The following is a 24,620-nucleotide window of genomic DNA, read 5'->3' as shown; positions in this document are numbered from 1 at the left end:
CTGGAGTGCAGGGCCAAGGCAAAACTGAGGCTTCTAAGCCACCACAAATTTGGGAGCAGGTTGTTTTTCTTCTTCCAAACAGAACACTTGAGTATCCCTTTAACTTTCCAATTAGGAGGAACATGGAAAGCTGAGGTGCTCCCAAGCCCTCAGGACTCCAGAAACTCTGTGAAAAAAACATGTAAAGACTGTGTTGGACATTACTGACCAGGGACAGAGAAATCTTTTGACTAGTGAGCAAAGACATCCTTGCACGAGATATATCATATCCCACCTGCCCTTTAAGGTCCTGAGTTAATGTGGTCAGAAGTCTGGATTTTTCCTCCTGTAATCCCAGATGTTGGAAGGCCAGCAGTGAACAGGACTCCATGCTCAGAAAGACCTGCACATTTCCAGGTATCTGCCAGATCCAAAAGTGCCTTGAATTAGAGCCTAGTCCTGAAAATCAGTCATTTTGGGTAGTGCTGTGTTTGCATTCTTTTGTATTTAAACCAGAAAAATGTACTAGGAGGAATAATGAGAGTTACACATCTCCTGCCCCACCAGAACCTTTTCACACTGTGTGTTGAAGTTATTCAAGTCCTTCCCATTACAGACTTGGTTGAATTTTAAGACAACTGAGCAGAGTAGTTACAATCTGGCTGTGAGGCTGCAGACAGCCCAGTCAGTCATATTGGGGAAACCTCCCTTCAACAGGAGCTCACAGGTTTGTGACTCTGTGCTTGTACCCATCCATCCATCTTCACTGCACAACCTAAATCCCTTGAGGGCTCTTACCTGGTAAGTTATTCAGGATTTTTCTAGTTTTCTAGAAAAGCTGTCAGTTTACTGTCACCAGAGTTGAAGAAAACTTACAAAATCTTGGAAGTATTCACAGAGCAGGGAAGACGTTTCCTTCCACCCCTCTGGGGCAATGCATCCCATTAGCCTGGGATCACTGATCTCCCCAGCCCTGACTGAATCACTCCTCTGCTCATTACAGCCTCATCCTGCCCTTCATTCCTGCAAGGCAGTGCTCTCCCAGGCAGACAAGCAGATGGAGGAAACCAAATACCATGGAAGGTGAACATGAGCACCTCACTCACCTGAATGAGACCCACAAAGCAAGCTCAGGGCATGGGCAGCTAATCCTGCTTTGCTTTGCATTCCTCTAGCATGATTTTGTTGATGGAGTTAGGTTTGATCAAATTCCTATTCCCAGGAAACAGCCTCGAGGCAGGGCTGGACCAACACACCATGCTGGGCTGAGCCAGCCCCTAAACACTCAACTTCCAGTCCCGTGTGCCACCAAACAGCCCCAGATGTGCCAAACACGTCAGGGGGTGCTGATTGCCACAGAGCAAGGGATGAGAGTAAGGACTGGGGGTTTGTATAACCATCCCCAAACCTGGTGCTTCCTGCTCAGCCAACCAAGAACACCTTGGACAACAACTGAAAGGACAGGGATAACTTCCCATAAGTATTTTCTCAGATCATTGCCACAAGGTGCTTTTGAGTGAGGGAAAAGATTTATTACATGCTCAAGATACAAACACAGGCCAGGCTGAAGCCACAGGGCTTGGAAAGGGAAAGAAAAACATCACCAGAAACGGTGAGTGATGTAAAGCAGAAGGTTCATATTTGAAAGGGGATGTGCTGCTTTGTGCCAATAAATGATTTTATCTACCTGAAAGACCTGGCCATAGTTTGACTATTGAACTGGCCAGTCTTAAACATATTCCTTTCTGTGGTGTGACAGGGATATAAGAACTACAAGAAAAGCCTTTTAAGTTAGTTGAGACCAAACCAAGTGGAGTCTGTAAAACAACTCTTAGTTCCTAAAGATTTCCTAGGGAAGAGTCCTCTCCCACTCCAGCAGTCCCAGGACTATCATGCAGATACCTTGGAGAGGCAGTTCCCTGCTTTGCTGGCAGGTGCCTCTGGATCTTCTGAACAACTTCCAGCCCCACAGGTACCCCTTGGGAAAACATGCCACAGGAAACAGTCAAGGCACTGCAGACCTTACCAACTCAGCCACAACAGCCACACAGAGCAGTGGGATAGATGGCTGGATCCCTGGGAAAAAGCAACTGCTCCAGTGTTTCCTGATGCCACATTTCACCAGATAAAGTCTTTCCCTGTGCTCATCAGCTCTGTGCTTACAGGTCCGTGTGATCTCACTACACGCAAGTCAAAACATAAAGAAAAGTTCCCACTGAAGTAAATTAAATTTGAGTTAAACCACACACGAGCTGCAGAATGTGCTGGGATTGCAGGTTGCAAACCACACTGCAGAGCTGACTCTGCTGTTCCCAGTGGATCCCTTATAAATCCACCATCTATCAATTTCTCCTGCTTGAAGAAATATAATCCCGGGGCTGGAATCAGCAAGTCCTTCCCTCCCTTCCTCCCTTAGACCACCTTTTCCCACTAAGTGAGATAAATTTTTCCCAGCTGTAATAATGCCAAAGACAGTAGGGTTGTAGAGGGGGAAAGCTCCATCCCAGGATGTGTTGCAGGTTAGGATGACAGTAAATCACAGAACAGAAGATAGACCTTCCCCTCCTGTATGATGCATGTTTCCTCATAGCTCTTGATGAGGCTGGGAGAAAAGGTTAACAGGGAGCAGGCAGAGCTAATGATTTAGTGAGGAGACTCATTAGCTAACTAGCAGTGGAGCTGAGATAGCTCTCAGCCACAGCAGGGCACGCTGGAGAGAGGCCCCTGAAATCCTTCAGGCTGGTCCCCACCTCAGGGCTTGGCCAAGCAGGGCCTTCTCCATGGCCAGCAAGTTGCACAGTTTCCGTATGAAGTCATTGGCATGGCACTGAAATGGAGTCCAGCACGTGGGAGCACCAAGGGACAGGTTTTGGTGACCAGTGAGATGGTGGCTTTGACCCCAGCCCTGCCTGGACCTCTTACTGCTGCAACTTGGTGCACCTTCCACCAGCCTTATCCCAGTGCAAACTAGAAAGCAGTTTACTGATTCCATTACCTAAAGCAACTTATCTTTTAGAAAAAGCACTTTTTTCACCCAAAGTCTTGTCTTCTTAAAGCAGAAGTTCCCTTTTACCCCTTCATCCTGCAGGAAGCACTAAACCCCAGTTTTCCTGCTTGCTCTGGTTTCTGGAGCCAAATATCTACCAATCTTCCCTCTAGTTTCAGCTTTCCTCTCTCTGTATACCAGTTTCTATCCCACTTCCCAATGTCCAGCAGCACATGCAGCTTTCTGGCCTGTTTATCCCAGACCCAGCTTTGAAATCCTCCTTCCCCATTGTAGCACCAGCTGTTCTTTGTGAGCAGCACCCCAGGGGTAGCTGAGGGCTAGGACTGGTCACTACAGTTCCCTACAATATTTCAGCCTTGGTCATGTCTTACTGCAATTTTTATCAAGCAAAACCAGCACAGGGCAGACCTTCCTCTATGCAAACTCCATACATGTACTAGAAATCTTAGCATATATTAAATACTCCCTTAAAAATATAATGCCTATTCCTTAGAGCTAAAATATACCAACTTCTGATTAGGAGAAACATTCTGCTGCTCCTTCCAAAGCTTCCAGAGCACAAAAAAAACCACATAGCCCTGCCTGGGGACTTTTCTAGAGGGTTCATTAAAGGCTGAGTGGTCTCAGCTGGGGGCAGGCAGGCACCCTCATCTATTAAAGCTGAGTTAGACCTCTCCTTTCTCTTTAGAGTTCCCAGCCTTAGACTTCCTGTGAGTTCTTCTAGTTCTTATTTTATTTTCTAGTTGTTGTGTTATTTAAGTGCCTGTGTAAGACACAATCATGTCTGTGCAAGTTTAAAATGCTGTTGTTCTGGAGCTCTTTCTAGACTGAGCTCCTGGCAGTTGCATCTTTGCTGGTGTTACTGTTTGTGGGTGTGTAGGGAGCTGCAGAAACCTGCCTGGCTCTCCTCTGGCTTTCTGGAGGTCTGGCAGACACTTCAGTGGCTTCTCCTGCTACTCTCTGGTGCTGGGGGATATTCAGGAGCTGCTCCAAGCACACTTTTGCTGCCTTGTTGAAGGTCGTTGCTTTACAAGGTGAGTGTCCATGTCATGCCTGTGCGGGGTCCAAGGGTGCCTGACTGCAGCTCCCAGAGCTGCCACTTGATGTGGGCTCCCTGCTGTCCCACAAGCCCACCCTAGAGCCTGGTGAACAGGTAGCTGGGCACACAGTATCTGCTGTTCACTTATAGTGAATATATTCCATCTATTGCAGAAAAGAGAAGGAAAATCAGAGTGAGATGATTTTAAAAGCCCAAGCGTAGGAGAATGAGGGTTTGCATCAGAACAAAGCATCTCTTGAGCATTTCCCCAGCTCTGTGCTGCTGGCACGTCCTTCCCACTGCTGAGCTTCTTGCCTTCTTCAGTGCACAGAGCACTGGAGGGTTGGGAAGTCAAACTCTGTCATTCCTCCTCCACCACACTCCTGTTCCTGCAGACCATGGCACCCTCTTCTTGGGGTGACTCCCTTACACCTCTGCACCCCCTGCCTTTTTCTGGTGTTGGGGTTAAGAGAGGAAGAGACTGAGCTGGAGGGCAAGAAGGGACATTGCTGATGGAGTGAGGTACCTGCTTTAATAACCCTTAGCCAGGGCTAGTGGAAGTTGGAAGAGCAGTACCAGGGGCCAACTGGTAAGAAGCTGAGCCTAGAAGGTGACAAACCCACTGACTGGATTGTGTGAAGTGACTGGGAAGGGGATGGGATGTGACCTGCTCAGGGCAGTCTCTTAGGATGTGCCCAAGCATGGAGCAAAGTATTGAACCACACACCTTCCTTCTGACTGTACAGATTGTAGATTCTCCAGCAGTAGGTGCTGTGGTCTGTGTGAACATCAAAGCCCATTCAGCTGGTGTGGCTCCCCCAGATCTCTGTCTAACCCCCAGCTCTTTGCTGGGAGAGGAAAGGACCAGAGCAGGATGGTAAATTGGGGCCACTGATGGGTGTCTCCCAACAGCAGCTGATGTGCAGTTTGGTTCTCTTGTCCAGGTGCAGGGCTCATTGGAAAATGGGAGATGGTGAATTCAGCACAGCCAAAACCTGAACCAACAGTCAGACTTGAGCTCCTTAACCAGGATCTCTCCACGATGAAACTCTGTGCAAGACACCCATTGTGACTCCCCCACTCCTGGCCTTCATCCACAGCTACTGTCTGACACAGCTGTGCCCCAGCCAGGTACCACCACATTTATTCCTGCTACTACTGGATGACATAAGGCACTTGATCCAGGATAGGCAAGAGAGAACTAACAATGGTGTTAACCTTTTCTCACAGTTAAATAACCTTTTTAAATGTGCATTATTTAAAAGGGAGATATTAAAAGCCTGACATCCCCTTGGAAGTAAATCTTCCCATAATAACTCTCCCCACTGGACTCAGTTCCAAGGAAATGCTGTGTTTTCAGGAAAAGCTTGTCCAGAGGTTATTCTTTCTTTATGTGCCTGCCTAACTCATGGCGTTTGTCCATGTCCCCTCTCAACAAAGCTGATGCTGACATGGTTTAATGAGTAGAGATTGGAGTGCTCATTTCTGGAGCCCTGATGGGTTTCCATCACTCTTGTGATGTTCAGGGGTGGGGTTTGGGGTGCAGGGTGTTGGTTTGGGGAGAGCTGCAGCTGTACATGAAGATATTTTGAAGCTGCATATGCAAAGGGCTAATGGATACAGTGCCAGCAGATGGGGCTGAAGAATATATTCTTTAGATCCCAGGTTTCAGAGGTGCAGGAAGAGCTCAGTGGGCTTTGGCTACTCTTTATTCGTGATGCTTAATGGTATAACTAACAAAGTGTTTAGTTCCCTAAGCTCCTGGCATGGAGGAGGAGAGGGGCTGAGGTGTTTGGGATGCAGGCTGGGCCCTGGGTGCAGTGATGGGGTTTGGATGAGGTGCTGGCAGCAGGTAATGCTGAAAGTTCCTTGGGGATTGTGGCAATCCCAGCTGGTGAAAAGGGCTGTATCACTGGAAAAATTAATCCCCAGTTGCCCCATGGATAATCCACACTGATGGACTAGCCCACCTTCCTGGGTAGGTTACATATTCTGCTGCCTCAACCCTGGGCTCTGCAAAAGCACTAAATTGCAAGGGTTTGGTTTCCAGCATTAAAAATGGGTGCTGAGGGACTATTTACAGCTCATTTCCAGTGCATCCTTCCTGTGACAAGGGCAGACCTCAGTGTGGGAACCCCTTTCCTGCTGCTACCTGGAGTATGTCACTGTCCACTAAGAAGTTTTGGATGAAATGTAATCTTGTCTGCACAACCTGGTTAAACCCAGGTAACCACTCCCAGGTGTTGCAGAGCTGCCTCCCCTGCTAGGGGTGAATCCTTGGGCCTCCTGTGATAAGTTTTGTCTTGTCTCCTCTGTGGCAGATTGGATAGTTGGGCTTCATGGGATTAAACCACTCCTTGGATGCCGTTTATGCTCTCTGGGCCATGTTCCTGTATTGGACAGGGGCCATGTTTTCCTCTGTAAGATAAGAGAATTTAAGGTTTCCTGGGTTTCAGAACATCACCTTAATCAGCAAGTGCTGCAGGAGCCTGTCCTGGCTGCCTTTGGGCACAGCTCACTGGCTGCCCTTGAAGAATCCCTGTAGCATCCCCACATGTTATGCATTCCAGGGAAAATACATTTAAAATAGATCTCCTTTGAGATCCAGAGGCATGGGCATCTGCAGCCTGTTAGGAATAAAGGCCTGTAACTCCTCAAACCTCTCATCAGATTCATGTTTCACAAGCAGATTTATAACCTTGCTGGAAAAGCTGACGAGACAAACTCCAGCCTCATTCAGTAACGTCTCACTAAATTGAAGAAGTCATAAACCACTTTAAAAAATGAAAGTTGGGACTAAAGGTTTGAGTGCAAGTGACTAACAGCTCAGAGGAGCACCACGAGGGAGACAGAGGAGCAGACTGGGGAAGGGATGGAGCTCGGTGCCTCAAAGTGATATAAGACCGAGAAACGGCACTGGAGATTAATTTATTATAAGGATAAAAGCAGACACTGAGAGACTGTGAAATAGGGAGGAGTGAATAAAAAGAAATGAGAATGGAACTGAGGCAAGTGGTAGATCTGTCTGCTGTAGGAACTGGGGAAATGATCCAGGGAATTGTTCACTGTGTGGAGGGGGACAGAGGTGTCAAATTCAGCACTGGGATGGAGTAACTGGAAACAACAAAGCCCAAAGTGAATCCTCCTGAGAAAGGGGAGAACTGTCTGTGCTCCAGTCTGGGAACATGAAAAGGTGGATGGTGAGAAAGCTCTGAATCAGCCTGAAAATGCCTGAGATCAGCTGTAAAATTGAAATATTTATTTTTAGACACAATAAATTTGTGGGTTTTCATTTACTGCTTGGTTTCTGAGCATTTAGGATGTGCTTGTTTCCTGTGGGTGCTCTTCATGCTCACCACAAAGGACAGGAACATGTAATTCCATGTTAAATAAGGTAATACTCTTGTGCAATTTGGCAAATGCATAATCTGAAGTTTTCAAAGCAGTAAATACCAGAATATGTTGTAATTAATACCCAGGACTGGTTGTACCATTTTGATTTCCTTGTGCTGTTCAGGAAACAAAAGGCAAAGCAGTTCTATGGAGAAGTTCATCAAGGGGACATTTTTGACTTGCAAAACCAACCCAGGGCTTAACTTCCAAATGGTCCAAAGTGACAGCTCAGTGGGGCTGTGACAAGTGATAACAGCCTGAAGTTGTCCCAAGGGACATTTGAGTTGGATATTAGGAGCAATTTCCTCTCTGAAAGGGTTGTCAAGCACTGGAACAGACTGTCCAGGGCAGTGGTGGACTCACCATCCCTGAAGGGTTTTAAAAGCCATATAGATGTGACCCTTGTGGATGTGGTTGTGTGGTGGCCTTGGCAGTGCTGGAGCAGTGGTTGGACTCAAGGATCTAAAGGGGCTTTTCCAGCCTAAACAGTTCTAGGATTAAACTCAAAGAAGCTTCTTCTTGCTCAGAGGAAACAGTGTGAGCTTGTGACAAGCTGCAACAGGAAAAGACAATTCTGGTGGAAGAGCTTCTAAGAGAAATGAAGCCACTAAAAGTAATGGGAGTTGTAGTTGTAATAGCCCCTTTCTTGTGCTGTAGGTTCCCCTGGCTGTGGGAGGTGCATGTGGATGCTGCAATGCCTGCACCTCACCCAAATGCTTCCCAGTCACAAATGTGGACAAGATAGGAATGAAGTTCAGATGTTCTTCTCTGCCTTTCCAATATCTTCCTTTCCTGCTGGAGCTGTTTGGCCATTGATGTTTCTGAGTGTCACCTTTCAGGTATAACAAAAACCCAAGGATTTTCCTTAGAATTGCCACCTAGCACTCCATTCCCTGCAGGCTCTGAAGGCAGGGACAGCAGCCTGAAGTCTTTTACAGACCTGGGCATTCATTTAGGGAGGAGGGAAAAGCAGGTTTTGAGCCTGTCTGCTACTCCCAGCATGCAAAGACCTGCCTGTGTAAGCCTTGAGTAAATATTTCAGGAGTCCCAGTAATCACAGAATGGTTTGGGTTGGAAGGGACCTGAAAGCCCATTCACTTCTACTCCCTGCCATGGGCAGGGACACCTTCCATTAGTCCAGGTTGCTCCAAGCCCTGTCCAACCTGGCCTTGGATACTTCTGGATTGGGTGGGAACAGGAGCACTGGATGGGTAACAAACAGAGCAATTTTCTGCCTTCAGAAGAGCTCAGACCCTTCTTCCAGAGGCAAAAGGGGCTCCAGCTGTGCCATGCTGGGATCACAGAAGGGATGGGACACCCAGACAACAACAGTTCTGCCCCAAAGGCAGGGACATGTCTGTGTGCCACCAAGTCTGTGTGCATGGGCACACAGAGGAGCAGTTGGCTCCTCATAGTCATGTTCAGTTTCTCCCCAACAGCTTTGAACACTAATTCTACACTTGCAACAGTGACATAAATGATACATTTGTTGGATGAAACTTTTGATGAAATGATATCTTTCTGGAAAAAAAAAATTGCATGCTTAGTCAGCTGAAATAATTCTTCCATTCAGGTCAAATTCATCAAATAGTCTCCCAGCACATTCCCTTTTGCACGGGAGGCAACAAAATTTAAGGAAGCCAGAATTGCTTCATTTCAACTTTTTCCAGAGTATTTTGTTGCAAACTGACATTTCTGTTTGAAGTGTCATCCCCAAAGTGCTTTAAGAAATGAGACTGAAATGCTGCAGTTCAGGTGAAACCAAGTTTTGGTGTCCACAACGTGAATGTTTCTATTCTTCTCATTCAACCAGTGAACTGAAAAATTAATGAGCCACTAATTAACATAGCTCTGGTGTTGACTAATTTGTGCCCAATAAACTAGATTATGAAGGGCAGTGATGGGGAGGAGGAATCAGACCATCTGTCTCTGCAAGCAGGAGCAGAATTGGGAGTGGGATGGAGGCACCTGGGCTGGAAGGGCAGTGGAGGAGCTGAGGGATTTTTGGAGGGTGTGTGGACATGGATTAGCTGATGCAGCTGCTTCTGCCCTTGTCCCCTGCCTTTGTAGGCATGTGGGTTTCCTGCAGTGTTGTAGGAAGTGGAGGTACCCACAGGCTAAGGGTCCAATTAGGGATTTGGGGTTTTAAAGGGAGCATGGGTGGGATTTTTCTGCAAGCTCATGGGCATGGTGAGAGCAGCACAGTGGGGAGTTTCCTATTTGGTTGCAGAAATGCTCTGAGATATTTGTTGCCCCAGAGAGGCCATCTCACAACCCAGCCTGGTTAGAGCTCTTTGGTAAAAAGCTCCCCCCAAGATTCAGAAGAAGATTTGGGCTGGAGAGGTCAGTGCTGGCACTGGGCTACAAGCAGTCCCTGTCGGGGTGGTTGGGGAAATGTCACCCTGACCTCCCAGCAGGTCCCATATCATGCTCTGCCCCTCCCTGCTCCTTCCCCAGAGTGTCTGCTTGCTCATCACAGCAAGAAACCCACACCGAGTTCCTTTGCCGTTTCCCCGGGCTCAGATTTAGCCCCGTCCCCTCGGGGCACGGCGCGTGTGTGTCCGGACATCCCCCTGGGCAGCAATTAGGCTCTAATCACAGGGGCAGGGATGTCTGCACGGGACCCACCACAGAGGCTGCCTCATCCTGGACGGTCCTGGGAGAGATGAATCATTCCGTGCCTGCTGTTTATTTTAACTTCTTCCCTGATGTGGCAGCATTCCTTGAGCAGAATGGGAGTTATCTTCCCAAACCACCCTTTGTTCATCCTGCACACCGTGTAATTTTTGTGCAAGATGCAAAATGACTCAGCCAAGGCCACGAGGAGTGTCAGTGGTGCCATGAACACCAGGCTCCCAAATGTGTGTGCTGAACACTCCCTTTCTCCTGGGGAAGAGGGAATACAAGTTTGCCCTTTTTTTACACTAGAGGACACTGTTAAAATCCACATCCCACTCCAGTGTGTGCCCTGGTCCTGCTGGCTGTCACCCTCCCAAGCTGGCCCTGCCAGGGTTCACCAGAGTTTGCCCCTTGCAAGCAAAGATAAAACCCAGGAGGTTTGCAGCTTTTGGAGGTGACTGTCAGTGAGTTTTGCCAACATTTATTCACTGTTTGGCTTGGAGGTGTTAGTGACAGCTGATTAAAGCAGCAGGCAGACCTGCTTAGCACCATCAAGATGCACCACGGCTGGTGGGGCAAGGGAGTCTCCCTGGCAAAGGGTAATTAGCATGTTGCTCACAAATGAGAGCAGTGCCACGTAGCTCTGAAGTGCCACTGGGAGGGCTGCATTATTTATCTCAATCTCCCTTCCCATACACAGAACTCACCCCTTAAGAGCGTGGCCTTTTATATTAATTGTGGGAACAGCTCACTGTGGGACTCCTGTTCAACTCAGCAAGTTGCTCTGCTGAGGGCAGGGCTGGATGGGTTTCAGAGCAAAGCTGGGGAGAAAGACTTGAGGTGCTGGTGGGCAAGAAGTTTGACATGTCTTGACAATGTGCACTTGCAGCCCCAAAAGCCACCCCTGTGCTGGGCTGGTCCCACAGTGTGGGTGGCAAGTGAGGAGGGAAAGCTGCCCCTCTGCTCTGCTCAGGTGAGACCCCACCTGCAGTGCTGCCTCCAGCTCTGGGGACCCCCAAGACAAGAAGGATGTGGAGCTGTTGGAATGTTCAGAGAAGGCCATGAAGATTCTCCAAGGCTGGAGCACCTCTGCTTTGGAGACAGCTTGGAGAGCTGGGGGTGTTCACCTGGAGAAGCGAAGGCTCTAGGGAGACCTTAGAACCCCTTGCAGTGCCTCAAGGGGCTCCAAGAGAGCTGGAAAAGGACTATGGACAAGGGATGGAGTGACAGGACAAGGGGGAATGTCATTAAGCTGAAGGAGGGAAGATTTATGTTAAGTATTATGAAAAAATTCCTCCCTGTGAGGGTGGGCAGGCCCTGGCACAGGTTGCCCGGAGAAACTGTGGCTGCCCCATCCCTGAAATTGTTCAAGGCAAGGTGGGATGGGGCTTGGAGCAACCTGGGCTGATGAAACGTGCCCCTACCTATGGTAGGAGGTGGAACTGGATGAGCTTTAAGTTCCCTTCTTACTCAAACCATTCTTTGATTCCTCACTTGGCCTTGGTGGGGACATGGACATGAGCAAACCCAGCAGTGGAAGTGCAGTCCTTGTCCTGGTGGGCACTTGCCCTCTGGCAGGGCTGCAGGATCCCAGCTCTGTATTCATGGCTGTACCTGTGTGTGGAAAAAAGGGAGGAGAGAAAAGGCTGGAGCCAGTTTTTGCACCAACTGAGCCCCCTGGAACCCCCTTTGCTTCTGGGCAGAGGAGAAAAAGCTGAATTATTGCTCCTTGGGGGTGGAGCTGCCTGGCCAGAGCAGTATGATGGAGGGGCACAGCTGAGTGCCATCCCTGCCAGCTCCATGTGCAATGGGTGGTCCTGGTTTCCTCTCTCCACAGAAACAGTCCAGGGAATAGCTGCTTTTCTGATGGTGGGTGCCCTGCAGGGGGTGCCTCTCAGGGGTGCTGTGCAGAGAGGTGAGGTTTGGCTCCCAAAAAATCTACCACCTGAGAACCTCATATTGCATGTGCTGAGGATTTAACCTAGAAAATAGGTGCTGTTGGGCTTTTGCAGTATTTCCCTCATGAGATAAGACATTGCAAGGGTCTGACTGCAAAAACTCCTTTATTTTTGTCTGCAAATCTTGCAAACTCACCATTTCAAAAATGTTTCCAGAATTGTGCAAGTGCCTTCAATGGCTTTGCAGCTCCAGCACACTCACACCTGGAGCAGATACACACCCCCCTGGTGTTTGGGCTGCTTTCCCTGGCACCACATCCTTGCTTATTTTCCCTTCATATCCCTACTTTTCCAATGGGATATCTTCTTGTCCTGGAGCTGGGAGCTGCATCCTGCTGGTAGCCCAGCACACAGAGATGCAGCGTGGCCATGGCAGCTTCTCCATCACTCCCGCTCCTTCAGCCTTAATATTTTCCTTGTTTCAAGAAACTTTCAAAACTCATGCTAGCTAATTAACTGATTTACACCAGCTGCACGGGGCTGTTCCATTATTTGGCCTTTTTTTGAGTTGCAGGATGACATTGTTAATTAACGTTCTGGTAGTTAATGATCTGGATCGATAACAGAAAAAAAGAAGTGGCCAAAAATATAAATCATGTAACGCTAATACTGTCAGGTCAGGAAACTCTGTAGTTGGTTTTAGCTTGAAGCATGATCTGTCTGTCCACACTGACAGGGCAGATAACAGGCTCTGTGTTTGGGAAATGGGTTTCCATAGAAAAAGCTTGTAATGGAAGTTTTCCTCCTTTGAACTTGAACCTCCAATAGTTTTTTATTTCCAAAAGCAAAATATAAAACTTTTGCTTCATCATTCACAAAAGAAAATACAGAAATACGAGAACTGTGGATGTGCCAGTGGAGGGCAAGGTTTCCTTTCAGGATAAAATTGCCATGGTTTGAGTGGGCACACAGACAAGTAATACTGAACCTGTTGGTCTCCATAGGAAGGAGTATCCTTGATCATCATTGTACCACACTTGGTATCATTGGAGGGCAGAGTTAATTTTAATTATGTATTTTCACATCTTATTCTCCTTGGACTCTTAAAGTGCTGTTTTATGTCTGACTTCTGTCAGTTTTGGCTTTATTTAATACTTGTGTTTGGGCCAATTACAGTGTCCTTCTGTTATGTTTGATCTGTAACCTTCTAGCCCATAGTCAGGTGATGAAAACAGGGGAGGTGTGTATGTGCTTTGGTTTGTCTGGAATTAAACTAAGCATTTCAGGGCTTTGAGGTTCGTTTGCTTTGTCCCCCATCCCTCACAACACTGCAGGGCTGTGTGTGCTCAGGGGAGCAGGTTAATGCCTGCCTTGCACCACCAGTACTCTGTGCTGGATGGAGCAGAGGTGGGAAGTGTTTTCCATAAAACACAGTAGGATTTTCCCTCAAAACGGATCTAATGGTCTGACACACCTGAACTCTGAATGCACCTGTGGAGAGGCCCCTGTCTGAGTTGGATTATTTTTGTGTTAGGGTTTGGTATCAGAAACTGAGTTTTGCAGTAGAAGAGCTGATGTCTCTTAAAAGCAGCTGTGCCAGCACAGCCACAGGGAAGGCTCTCCATGGATGCACTGCAGGACTGATCCTGCCTCCATGAGCCTGTGCTGCGACCAGGAGCAGTGTGGCCACTGCAGGGCTCGCCCAGTGCCACACTGGGACACAGGACTGGGGCTTGGGTCTTGGTCAGGATGAAAGTCTTTGCAGCACTGAACCACATGAAGGTACCAGTATGGTTGGCTGCAGGAGCGGCTGCCACTTCACTCTCCATGGCTGGTTTCCAGTTGGTGATGTTGAAGGGACCTACACAGTGCCTGGAGCAGGAGCCCAGCTCTAGTGTGGCTGCAGGTGGTACTGCATCCCTGGTGTGGATACAGCGAGCCCCTGCCCAGCCCTTTTCTCCTGCCCAGCCCTTTTCTCCTGCCCAGCCCTTTTCTCCTGCCCAGCCCTTTTCTCCTGCCCAGCCCTTCCCTGTGCTCTCAGTTCCATGAATGTTCTGGAGGCATTGAGATGTTATGACTGAAAACCAAGAAACAAACTCAAAATTGTAGAAATCACCTTGATGGGAAGAACAGGATTAACTGGGGAGGTGAGCCAGCTCATTAATTAACTAGCTCCCTAATTAGCTTTCAGGGGTGCCTGGGACTGCTATTTTTGAATTACACACACAAAAATAAATGGCCCCTTGGAACAAACCCCCGTGGCACACTCCTCATGGGGCCAGGTGTGTGCTGGTGCTGCCCCTGCACAGCTGCTCCGGCAGCAGCTGGGAAATGGTGTGTCAGCTGAAACCCAGGCAGGGGACAACCTTTGCAGGGGTCACCTCCCACCTGGTACCTCTCCATGGCTGCCAACAGCCTCTTCCCCCCTGAGGGCAGCACTCCAGCCAGAGCTCCCAAAGCTGGGTGAAAATATGGGGCAGACCTGGCCCTTGCTGGCCAAGCCTTCATCCCCATTGCAGGGCTGGTTTTCAACCAACCTCCACAGCCCTTTTGGATTTCCTTGCATGGCTTGAGGCATTTTTGGATAATGTGGGGCTGGGGCTGCTGGAGCTCAGCCTCTCATTAGGAGAGGCTAAAGGGCAGCAGAGCATCCTGGCCCTGGCTCTGGAGTGGGCTCAGGCTCCAGCAGGAAGGGCAGGCACTGAGCCACCCCTTCCCCTCGGCAAATATTTATGCTTTAAGCTTCCTTGCTTTAAGGCCTAATTGGAGCCTAGGTGAGCTGGCACACTAGAAGAGAGCCTAATAGAGACATTGCAGTGCTATTAGCACAGATGGTTGTCATATGTATGCAAATGAGGAGCAAATTGAATTTGGTGTCCCCTCTCACCAGCTGTCCTATCAGCACTGGCTCCTGCAGCAGCAAAAGGCTCTGCCACCGCTCTGCTAATCTGTCATCGCAGATTAATTACAACTAACACATTAATCATCATTTGTTTCCCTGTACAAAGGAAGTATCTTGTTCTTTCAAGTACATTCTGGTGGCATGGGGTGCTCCAACTTGGGAAAAGAGAAGAGAAAGGGAAGGAGGGCCAGGCAGCTTCATTAGTGCCAGCGCCCGGGGCTGGCGCTGCGGGAGCCTCCGCGGGGCTTTCGTGCTCCTTCTGGCAAAGCAGAGCCCACCGGGGGCACCGTGAGCCCCAGCCACCTGCCAGGAGCTCCTGGGACATCCACTTTGCTCCCTGAGCCTGCCCAGGACACGTGTTTCTCTGCTTGGCTTTGTCCCAAAGCGGCAGTGGCGGTGCCTTCCCAGGCTGGCAGCTACCGAGGGGTGGGTGGTGTTGGCACAGAGCTTTGCTGCTGCCCAGTACAGCAGCTGGAATGGGTGTGCTGGGCCAGGGGGGCCCCTCAGGATGCTGCCACCCTTCAGGCAATGGCACTTTTACTGCTGCCTTGAGTGAGAAGAGAAGCAGTTGTTTCAGTCTCACAACTAACTTTGACATCTTGATGAAAAGCAAAATAATTCCTTCTGGTTTGTTTTGGGTTTTTTTTGGTTTTTTTTAATGAAAATATTGCAGCTGAAACATTTTACAGGCCTCTGGAGTTAGGTCCCACTGTGTTTTTGGATAGAAGTCTAGTCTCTAATGGTTTTTTTCCCCCCAGTTTTCTACTATTTATTGGAGTAAGACATGGTTCTCCATTAGCTTGGTGTTTGGACCCCTGCCTCTGCTCCATGTGTGGTCTCCAACACTGTGATCTGAAGTGTACCAATGACAAATGTTAATGATGTCTATTTAATCAGTTTGATTAATTCAGTCAGAAACTCAAATCTCTTGTATCCCATGGGCTGCAGAGATGCTGAAGGAGCCAAGGTGAACAACTTCCAGTAGCTTGAGACAGCAGGAGCTCTGTTACAGGCAGCAGTAACTGAGCCAAACAAGCACTTTCAGCCGTCCTGGAGATGTTTTCATGTGTCTTTCTGATGCTGAAAACTATTCCCCTTGCTGGGCTGCTCTGCTGCATCACTGTCCAGGATTCACCAGCCCCTTTCAATGTAACTCCCAAAAAGCCTTGTGATGGCATCACCTCATCTCACCTCTCAGTCTGGTCCTGTAATAGCACAGAGAGCTGGTTCTTACTCTTCCTCAGCTCTAAGAGCCACCCAAGTGTCCCCATCCTGGAGAGGACTTCTGCTTGGTTTTGGGCAATGAAGCTGCTGCTGTTCAGGTGGGAGGAAAGACCTGGCACATTCACACCTCACAGTAACACTCACTTTATTCTGTGCCTCCCTGATAGCATTTATGAGAGGTTTGATAGAACTAACACTAACACTGGGACAATTCTGCAGCAGAGACTGTCTGCCAAGGTGTTAAACCCAGAAATTCCCAGACAAGAAAACTCAGGAAGGTGAAGTTACAACTGTGGGACTTGGTCAGGAACTTGTGAATAATAACCATTAGTGAGATGTAATCATTCCTAACCAGGCATAACCAACAGCAGGAATTCAAAGACACAGCACAGTCACCCTTTCTGTGCATTTAGTGTGACCCAGGTACCCTTCAGGAGGCAGCAAACCCACTGCTGTGATTACCTGGGAGAAGGGTTAGCAAGGACAGAAATAGCTGTAGAATTTTGCAATAGAAATAAATGAAACTTTTGCTTTTATTGTTGTAGAATTTAATGTTTTGTTCTGTTTTGCATGTATTTGATCTGATGTCTCTATTCTTAAGTCATCAGAAATTGCATTTCCTGATGTTCTAACTGGTATATTTTGTTCCCAGGGAGACAGATTTGGTCTGGATGGCAAGGGAAGGGAGTGAAAAGGGTTGGTGTGGGGAATATTGCTGCTAGTTGGAGAAAGCCAGTCCAGAGACTCAGTCAGTCAATGCTTTAATAACTCTTTGGGGTAAAGCTGAAGAAAACTTTAGGTTTCCAAGAGATGGAAATTCTAATACCTAAACTTCTTTTTGCTGTAAAATTTCCATAATACCTGAACCATCAGATTTGTTCTGAACCCTGAAACTGTATTTGCCCAAAACAGGGCAGTGTCTCATGCCAGGCTTGTTTTCCTACCATTTGCTCCCTGGGATGAGCAGTTTTCTGTCCCAGTGTCATGACCTGAGGCCACAGCTGGCCCTGTCCCAGTGGTGACCCCCAAGGACCCAATGCCACACTGCTGGGTTGGACAGAGCAAGGGAAGCCTGGCCAAGATTTGGGGACAGGGCCATTACCAGGCCTTACCAGGCAATGCAAATTATTGCATTTCTGAATGCCTCTTGACAAGGTTAACAATATGTTTTGTGTTGATTTGGCCAGGAGTGGTGGATTTGGGGTTTGTTTCTGGTCAGGGTACAGAAGATTTTTTTTTTTACCTGTTATAAAGTGCTTGTACCAATACTCAGCACTTGTACTGCCCAGGACAGTCCATTTGTGTCCCAGCTTAACAGTCCCATGGTGCAAAGTTGAGTTGCTCAGTGTGGGGAATTCAACCCACAAAAATGTTAACACCTACATCAATGTGGGGTCACCAGGAGTGGCCTGTGGGGTGATGTGACCCTGCCTGCAATGCATGTAATGGAAAAAGGTCAGGAAATGCACAGCATAGTTCAGCACATGGGAATTCAGAGTCCTCAGGGACATCTGTGCACACAGTTGCAGCAGTTTCTTGGAGCTGAAGTGTGTGGTGCTCTGCTACTAGACTTAATTGATGCCATTTCTTTAGAGCTGGGGTTTAACTCTGAATTTCTGGTAACTTCCCAAGAAGTTCTCCCATCCTCAGAGGCATGGCTTCTGCTGTTCAAACCTGGGGTCAGTGCAAAGACAACTGGCTCATGGCCGTGCCTCAGCAAGCAGACATGTCCTGTGTCTTTGATCAGGTTAGGTCAGTGAGACAAGAAACCTCAGACCTGTCTGGCAGCTTTAAACCTCTGCTCCTGATGTGCCTGTCTGTCTCCTGACAGCTCCAGTGCTGCCTGTGCCCATGGTCAGGCTGGGGATCCAGTTCCTTGCAGGTGACTGATAATGGGATTATCCTGCTCCACCCACAGCAGGACAGCTGGAACCACATCAGTCGCTTCTGTCCTTAACGACAGAGACGTTTGTCACTGGTTGGCAGGTTTGCTTCTGTCTCTTTATTTGTGCAGAGTCCCCCAGCTGATGGTGCTGCCACGTTGTGTGAACCCCATGCAAGCAGAACTCAAAGGGACACAATGTACAGCAATAGAGATGCCCTTGAACAGCCAAAAGGGATGTTTCCAGCAGGTTCCATGCACAGTAGATTACACTTCAGGCTCATGTGCTTACTGCAAGTGAATGGGCACTTCTTGCCTGCTCCCTGGGAAATGCTTTCCCCCAACACACACAGCGTTTTTCCTGGTTACAGCATGGAAACTCAGATATTTTTTCTAACAGCGTTTGAAGCTGTCTGAAGTTGGGAGTGTTTCTGTTAACTGCAGTCTTCTTATCCAGCCCTTAATTCCTGCTGGGCTGGCAGGATGCATGGGGGGAGTGCTGGGGTGAGGGCAGGATTTGGGGTGTCCCTGAAGTTTGTGTACCTTGGCTGGAGTTTGCTTGCAGGCAGAAGGGCTTTTGGGGTGTGAGACTTAAAAGGGTCTTTGAGTAGCTGTGCTCAGTACTCTGTGAGCTGTGTAAGGGTTATGTTAAAGTGTCCCTTTTTTGGTGGAATATGTGTCTAGACAGCAAACTCTTAGTCGTGGCTGAAATGTTTCCCTCCTGGCCTCATAAAAACATGCCATCACCTTTAAGACGTGCTCCTGCAGAAAAAACATTTTCTGCTCTGGAGTTATAAGAAGCACTCGAGCATCACTGCAAGTGGAAAAACAGAGGGGAAAAAAAATATTGTCTGGCTTTCCAGGGAAGTTTTGGGCAGCACGTGGGGCATCATCAGATTTACTGGAGGTGTGTCCAGCTTGTTCTTTACAATCGACCATATTTCATGTAAGAGCATCCCCTTCTTTCCAGGGCAGAGGGCAGATACCCAAGCACTGTCCACTGAGCCAGAGCTCCACAAAACCCCTGACACACCTCCCTTCACCCTGCTCCCTGCTGCAGAGCCCTCACCGTGGCAGGCAGAGCTGCTCAATGCCCATCTTCCCTTCCTCCTCTGCTTTGCATAGGCAAAGAAATGCAAAACACATCCCGGGGAGGCAATAATGCCTTGGTGACACCCCTGGCTTTCCAGGTGACAAGGTTATTGCAGCATCTGCAGAATCCCATCTTTGCCCCCAAGGTTCTGCTCCCCTTCGTTTGCATTCCAGCCACAATCCCGGGGCTGTTTGTAGTGCTGGGAATACATTGGGATGCAAACACACAGTGCAGGTTGGCACCACTGGTGCCCATGCCTGGCTGTCTGGGTGAACAAAGCTCTGCTTTGGCTCTGAGTCCCCCTGTGCCCACTGTGTGCCTTGGTGAGTGATGAACAGTGTGCAGTGGGGGGAGCTGGCTGGAAATTCAAGGCTTTTCAGTGATCCCCAGTAGTGTCTGGATGAGACCCAAATCTCTGCTAATTGGCCCCAGGAGACCCCCATTCACTGCACCCTCATCAGTTTTCTGAGCCTGAGGGGGGATAAAATCCCTGGATGGTGTGTGGGGGGTATCACTTTTTGTCCACATAAATATCCCAGGTTTGGGTATCAGTGAGCACCTACAGAGCCCACCCCGTGCTGACACTCCCCAGTTTGCCCCAGCACAGAGAAAAGGATGGGATTTGTACCCAGGCTGGGTTTTCCCAGTGTTTTCCAGGCAGAGTTGGAAGTGGGGAGCAGGTGGGAGGAATCGTAACTGGCCCAGGGTATTTTTGACAGCGGGTAATAAAGGATTGCAGTTTGAAGGAGTGAGATTTGGGGCTGCCCTGCTGTTAGCATGGTAATGAACTGCCAGCCCCAAGGTGGGCCAGATGACCTGGAAGTCTGCTCTTCCAGGAAGGATATCAATCACTCCTGAGCGACTCAACCCCATCCCTAATTTGCCACAAAGGCTCTGCCAGCAGCTCCAAGGGACACAGCAGGAAAAGGCTCCTCAGGAGCAGCAGTCAGCCAAAAAAAGGGCATTTTGGACTGATGTATGTTGGCACTGAAGGTCTTCTCTTCCTCCTGTGAACAATTTGATTTGGGTCCCTGTGCCACTGCCCTGACACCACCTCTCCTTCCTCCGTCTGGTGCTTGATGAGGTTCTGGTTGGCTTCTCCTGAGGGTTTGACTCAGCTGGGTCCATCTCTCCCCTATTTATTTGCTTTCTACCAGTTTGTAGCTTATCAAAACTTCACTAACAGAACCAGCTCCTCATAAAACAAATGTTGGAGACAAGGACTGTGCAAACTGCTGACTTTTTGTTTCATGGGATAACCCTCTTCCCAAGATGAGGTTCATTCTGGGTTTATTTTAAAATTTGTTTCCCAAAAGAAAACTGTAAATATATATTTTTAAGGGCTTTTTTTGGGTCAGGAAAACATTTCATTTGTCTCAGCATGCTGTGCTTGATTGTTTTTCTTTCCCCCTTTTTAATTATTAACCATGAGTATCTTTTGAAACAGAGCTTTGTTTCCAAATGAAATGTCAGAAAGTTTTTCCTTGAAAATATCAAGGAAAATGTGTTTTGATATTCCATTTTTTTCCTGATTTTGCTGCCAAACAACTCAATTAATTTAGTGTGAGTTTGCTATTAGTTTCAGGCAATTGTAATACCATTTTTTTAAAAGAAAAAGTGCTTTCCCTCTAGAGCAGAAGAAGAGGGTATAAAATGAAGGATGTGGCAGAGCAGGATTTTCAGTGTTGTCCTCTGGCAGCACAGCACAGTTTATGGAAGGTGGAAACTACAGGTGTAAATATGAAAACTCTCATCTCTAACCAGGCCATAACAGTTTCTCTCAGGCAAATCACTGAGATCTTCCCAAGACCCCAGGAAGTAGCTGGAAATGTTCCCACAACAGAAATACTCTTGACATCTGCCATTGAACAGCCTGTTGTGTGAAATGGAGTCACATTCAATGAATTTTGTATCTGCTTTCTGCTTTGTGATGGTCCATGTTTATTTGCTACATTCTTCTAATTTTTAATGCTTTTTCTTTGTGTCCAGTTGGTGCTTCAGTGACTTTGTGTCCAAGGAAAGTGCTGTTTCCATGAGGGCTGAGATGGGGAGTTTTGGCAAGGCTGCTGGATGCTCCCAACCCTTGTGTTCTCTGCCACATCCCAGAATGACAAACAGCTTTTCCAAAGCCTTGTGGCACCTTCTGTGCCCTGGACAGGGAGTTGAGGATGTGTCCCCTTCTGATGCAGATGTAAAAGGACATCCCAGAACCTCCTCTCAGACTTTCAAACTTGAGATTTAATGAGTTTTCAATTCTCTGTTATTTTCTGGTTTGTTCTCTTTGTGCTCAGCACCTGGCACATAGAAAATGTGGTTTAAAGGATAAATAAATCATCTTGATGATGATGATGATAGGCACAGTGAATTACACAGGCCATGGGCATTGCCCCAGTGGGGGAGCTGAGTGCCAGGTTTAGTTCTGGCCAGATCCTCAGTTCATGGCAGGTCCCCTCCAGGTTTCGATGCTTTACACCAAGAGATGATCCCTCTGCCCTGGGACTGGATGGGATGGAGGCAGAGGGTGGGTGTGGGCAGCCCCTTTGCCCACACTGCCCCAGCAGGTCCCCAGTGCAGATGGATGAGACAGGACCCAAAGGCTGTGGAGAAACCTGGATGGTGAGAGCAGGAGCTGGTCCCACCAGTGCTTGGCCAATGTTTTCTTCAGGGGCTGGTTGGAGAAGTTTGTCCTTCTAGAATGGGGTAGTCACAGACCCAAACAGCACCTCCACGTGTGCCTATAAAGGATGCATGAAAACAGCCAGCTGGGGTTTTTCTACTTTTAGTAAGGGCAGAAAGTAAATAAATGAACTAAATAACAAAGCAGTTGTTGCCTATTCAAGTGACTGAGAACTGGGGGGGGAGGAGGGTGGTGGAACTTAAAGCTCATGTTATTTTTGGGAAACTGATAACACAAGATTTCCATTTGCTTCTTGTCTTTTGAGCCTGTTCTGCTTTGCTTTTTTTTTTTTTTGTTCAACCTGGCTAGAAACCTATTATTTTGTTTAAATGAAAGATGATCCTGATACCTGCCTGAGGAAGCAGATGCAAAGCAAATCTCTCAGAGAATTGCAACACTGGGAAAGAGCAGCTAAAGCTTAAAATTATTTCTAATCTGATAACCCCAAGTTGTTATTAAGCACCTGCAGGTAAGAGGGAAAGCAGTACATGGCTCTCACTTCAGAAGTGACTCATGAATAGGAATGCTTTTACCATCAAACTTTGCATGTTCCATAATTCCTTCTTTGTGCACAGAAGCCTCATTAAATTATGGTCAGCTACCTGTCCTGTCAGACTTGTTTGCTTCAGGCTCCTGCCTTGCTGGGACAATTTTGGGAAGCTTTCACCAGGTGACTGCTTTGCTACATCAAGGGCTTTGCTCTGGGCAGGGCTTGATCCCTGCAGTGGGGGGGTGTGAGGGAGAAAGAGGAATGACAGAGGTGTGACTGGTCTTGTGGAAGCAGAATCAAGTCTGGATAAGAGGCAGCAGAGGATAAATGCAAACACTTGACTCCCCTGCTCCGTGTTTCCAAGGAGCATTTGCCTGTAATTGAGTGGAGCATTGTTTGCTGAGCACAACCTCTTGCTTCCCCTTGGAAGTGTGTTACCCACTTTAATTAAGAGGGATGAAAATGGGATATTCCATCTTGCAGAGGGGCAGGAAGGGATGCAGCTGAGGCCCCTCTCCTGCCTGCAGCCCTGCACAGCTTGACACAACCAACTGCCATCATCCATATTCACTCTGCAGCATATTATGGGATGGGCAGCAGTTACATTGACTTAAAATAGCCCAAAGATGGCAATTCATAGAATCATAGAATGGTTGAATTGGAAGGGACTTTAAAATCATGTCATTCCAGCCCCTGCCATGGGCTGGGACACCTTCCAGCAGACCAGGTTGCTCAGTTGCTACAAGGCAGGTTCTCCTGGGCTGCACAAGTCTGGATCAGGTCAAACCCTGTTTCTCAGATGCAGAATGACCTGACACCCTCTGGTGTGCACTGTCTGGTCTGCAGATTCATTGGGAAAGCAGCACAGGGCTGAGCATCAGTTGGTGGCTGTGGGACCACAAGTGGGGTTTCTGCCACCTGCCTGACTGGGACAACTAGGTAATGAATTGAAGATACAAACTTTAATACTCAGATAAAGAACCCATCCTGTAGTGGGATGAGCCCCTGAGCAGTGCACCTACAACAAGGGGTGCCAAAGGGATGTGGAGCAAACAGAGAGCAGAACATGTGTAGGACCGTTTGGTCCTACAGACACTTGCAGTGGTGTGAACTAAAGAGTTAAGGGCCTGTGTCGCTGAGGTTGCTGCTCAGAGTGGCTCCTGGGAGGGTTGATGTGTTTGGCACATGCACACCTCCCCTCAGATAGTGCACAAACACACTGAGCTGCTCTGTGTGCCTGGACGTGTGTGCCGTGGATTAAAGTCACCTTTGTGCTGAGGGGGAACATATGGTTTATGTATTTCAGGGAAGGGAACAGGAGATTGCAGCTTGATGTGCACTGCACAGGGGTGAAAACGTTTTACAGCTCAGTGTCTGGGCTGTTGGTTCTCCAGAGCTCTAAAGAAATAGGGGGATGTGTTAAAGTGGGTGATTTCAAATGTCATCTGTGCTGTCCACCTTTGTTTTTTTTCTTCAAGGCATCAGCAGGAGGGGCCTTGGGCAGAATCTGGCAGGGAAGGGATCAAACCCCTTGGCTGGGGTTGGCAGGACTTCTCCTTAGAGTCATCTTAAACCCTAAAACCCCTAATGCTGAGCAGATGCCTTCCCACCCCTGCACCCAGGGATCCCCTTCCCTCTCACTGAATTTCAGGGGATGGGAATCCAACAGGGAAAGGCGTGGGATGAGAAGACAGTAAAGTTTGAGTTTCTGCTCAGTTCCTGTTGTTCTAAGGACCAGGTTGAGAAACTGAAGTTCAGATTCCTATTGAGACGATTGGAATGATTTTAATTTAACTTCATTCTCAAGCTAGCAGCTAATGCGGACTTCATACAACAAGCAGGATGTTTTCACTAACATTGATGGGTGACATGCCCAATTCACTGATTTGAGGCTTTAGGAAACACATCTAGGTATGTAGGAATGCCTAGACTTGGAAAGGTGCTTTTCTGCTGCCTGTTGCCCCATTCTTCCTACTGTGACATTCTTCCTACTGCTTCCACAAGATGTTGCAGAAATCATGGAGGAGATGCAGGTGGGAAAGTTTGACAGGCTATAGAACAGTGTATTCTTGGTGTTCCAGACCCTCTGGTGATTGCAGTAAATCTTCAGGACACCAGACACCACTTTTGTCTTTGCTTTTCATTATTTGGCCTTTCAAAGGGAAGAAACACTGAATATGAGCTGTACAACCACTCTGCTTTCCATCTGGAGGGAGGAAGTGATATTTTTTTAATGCCTATGATTAGCCTGCAGTAATTTGTTTGTTTGCCTGTTTGCTTATTTTTATCCCCTCCCCGAAGCCAAAACCCACCAAATTTTGTTTTGCTGCAACCTGAAATGCAACCTTTCCATGCTTTAATAATTGAAGGTTGGCATTATTGCTGCTACAGCCTTTCTCCCAGCACTGCATCAGTAA

Source organism: Pithys albifrons, chromosome 19 (genome assembly GCF_047495875.1).
Source record: "Pithys albifrons albifrons isolate INPA30051 chromosome 19, PitAlb_v1, whole genome shotgun sequence".
NCBI classification, from domain to species: Eukaryota; Metazoa; Chordata; class Aves; order Passeriformes; family Thamnophilidae; genus Pithys; species Pithys albifrons.
Note: the sequence above shows the minus strand (reverse complement) of the source record.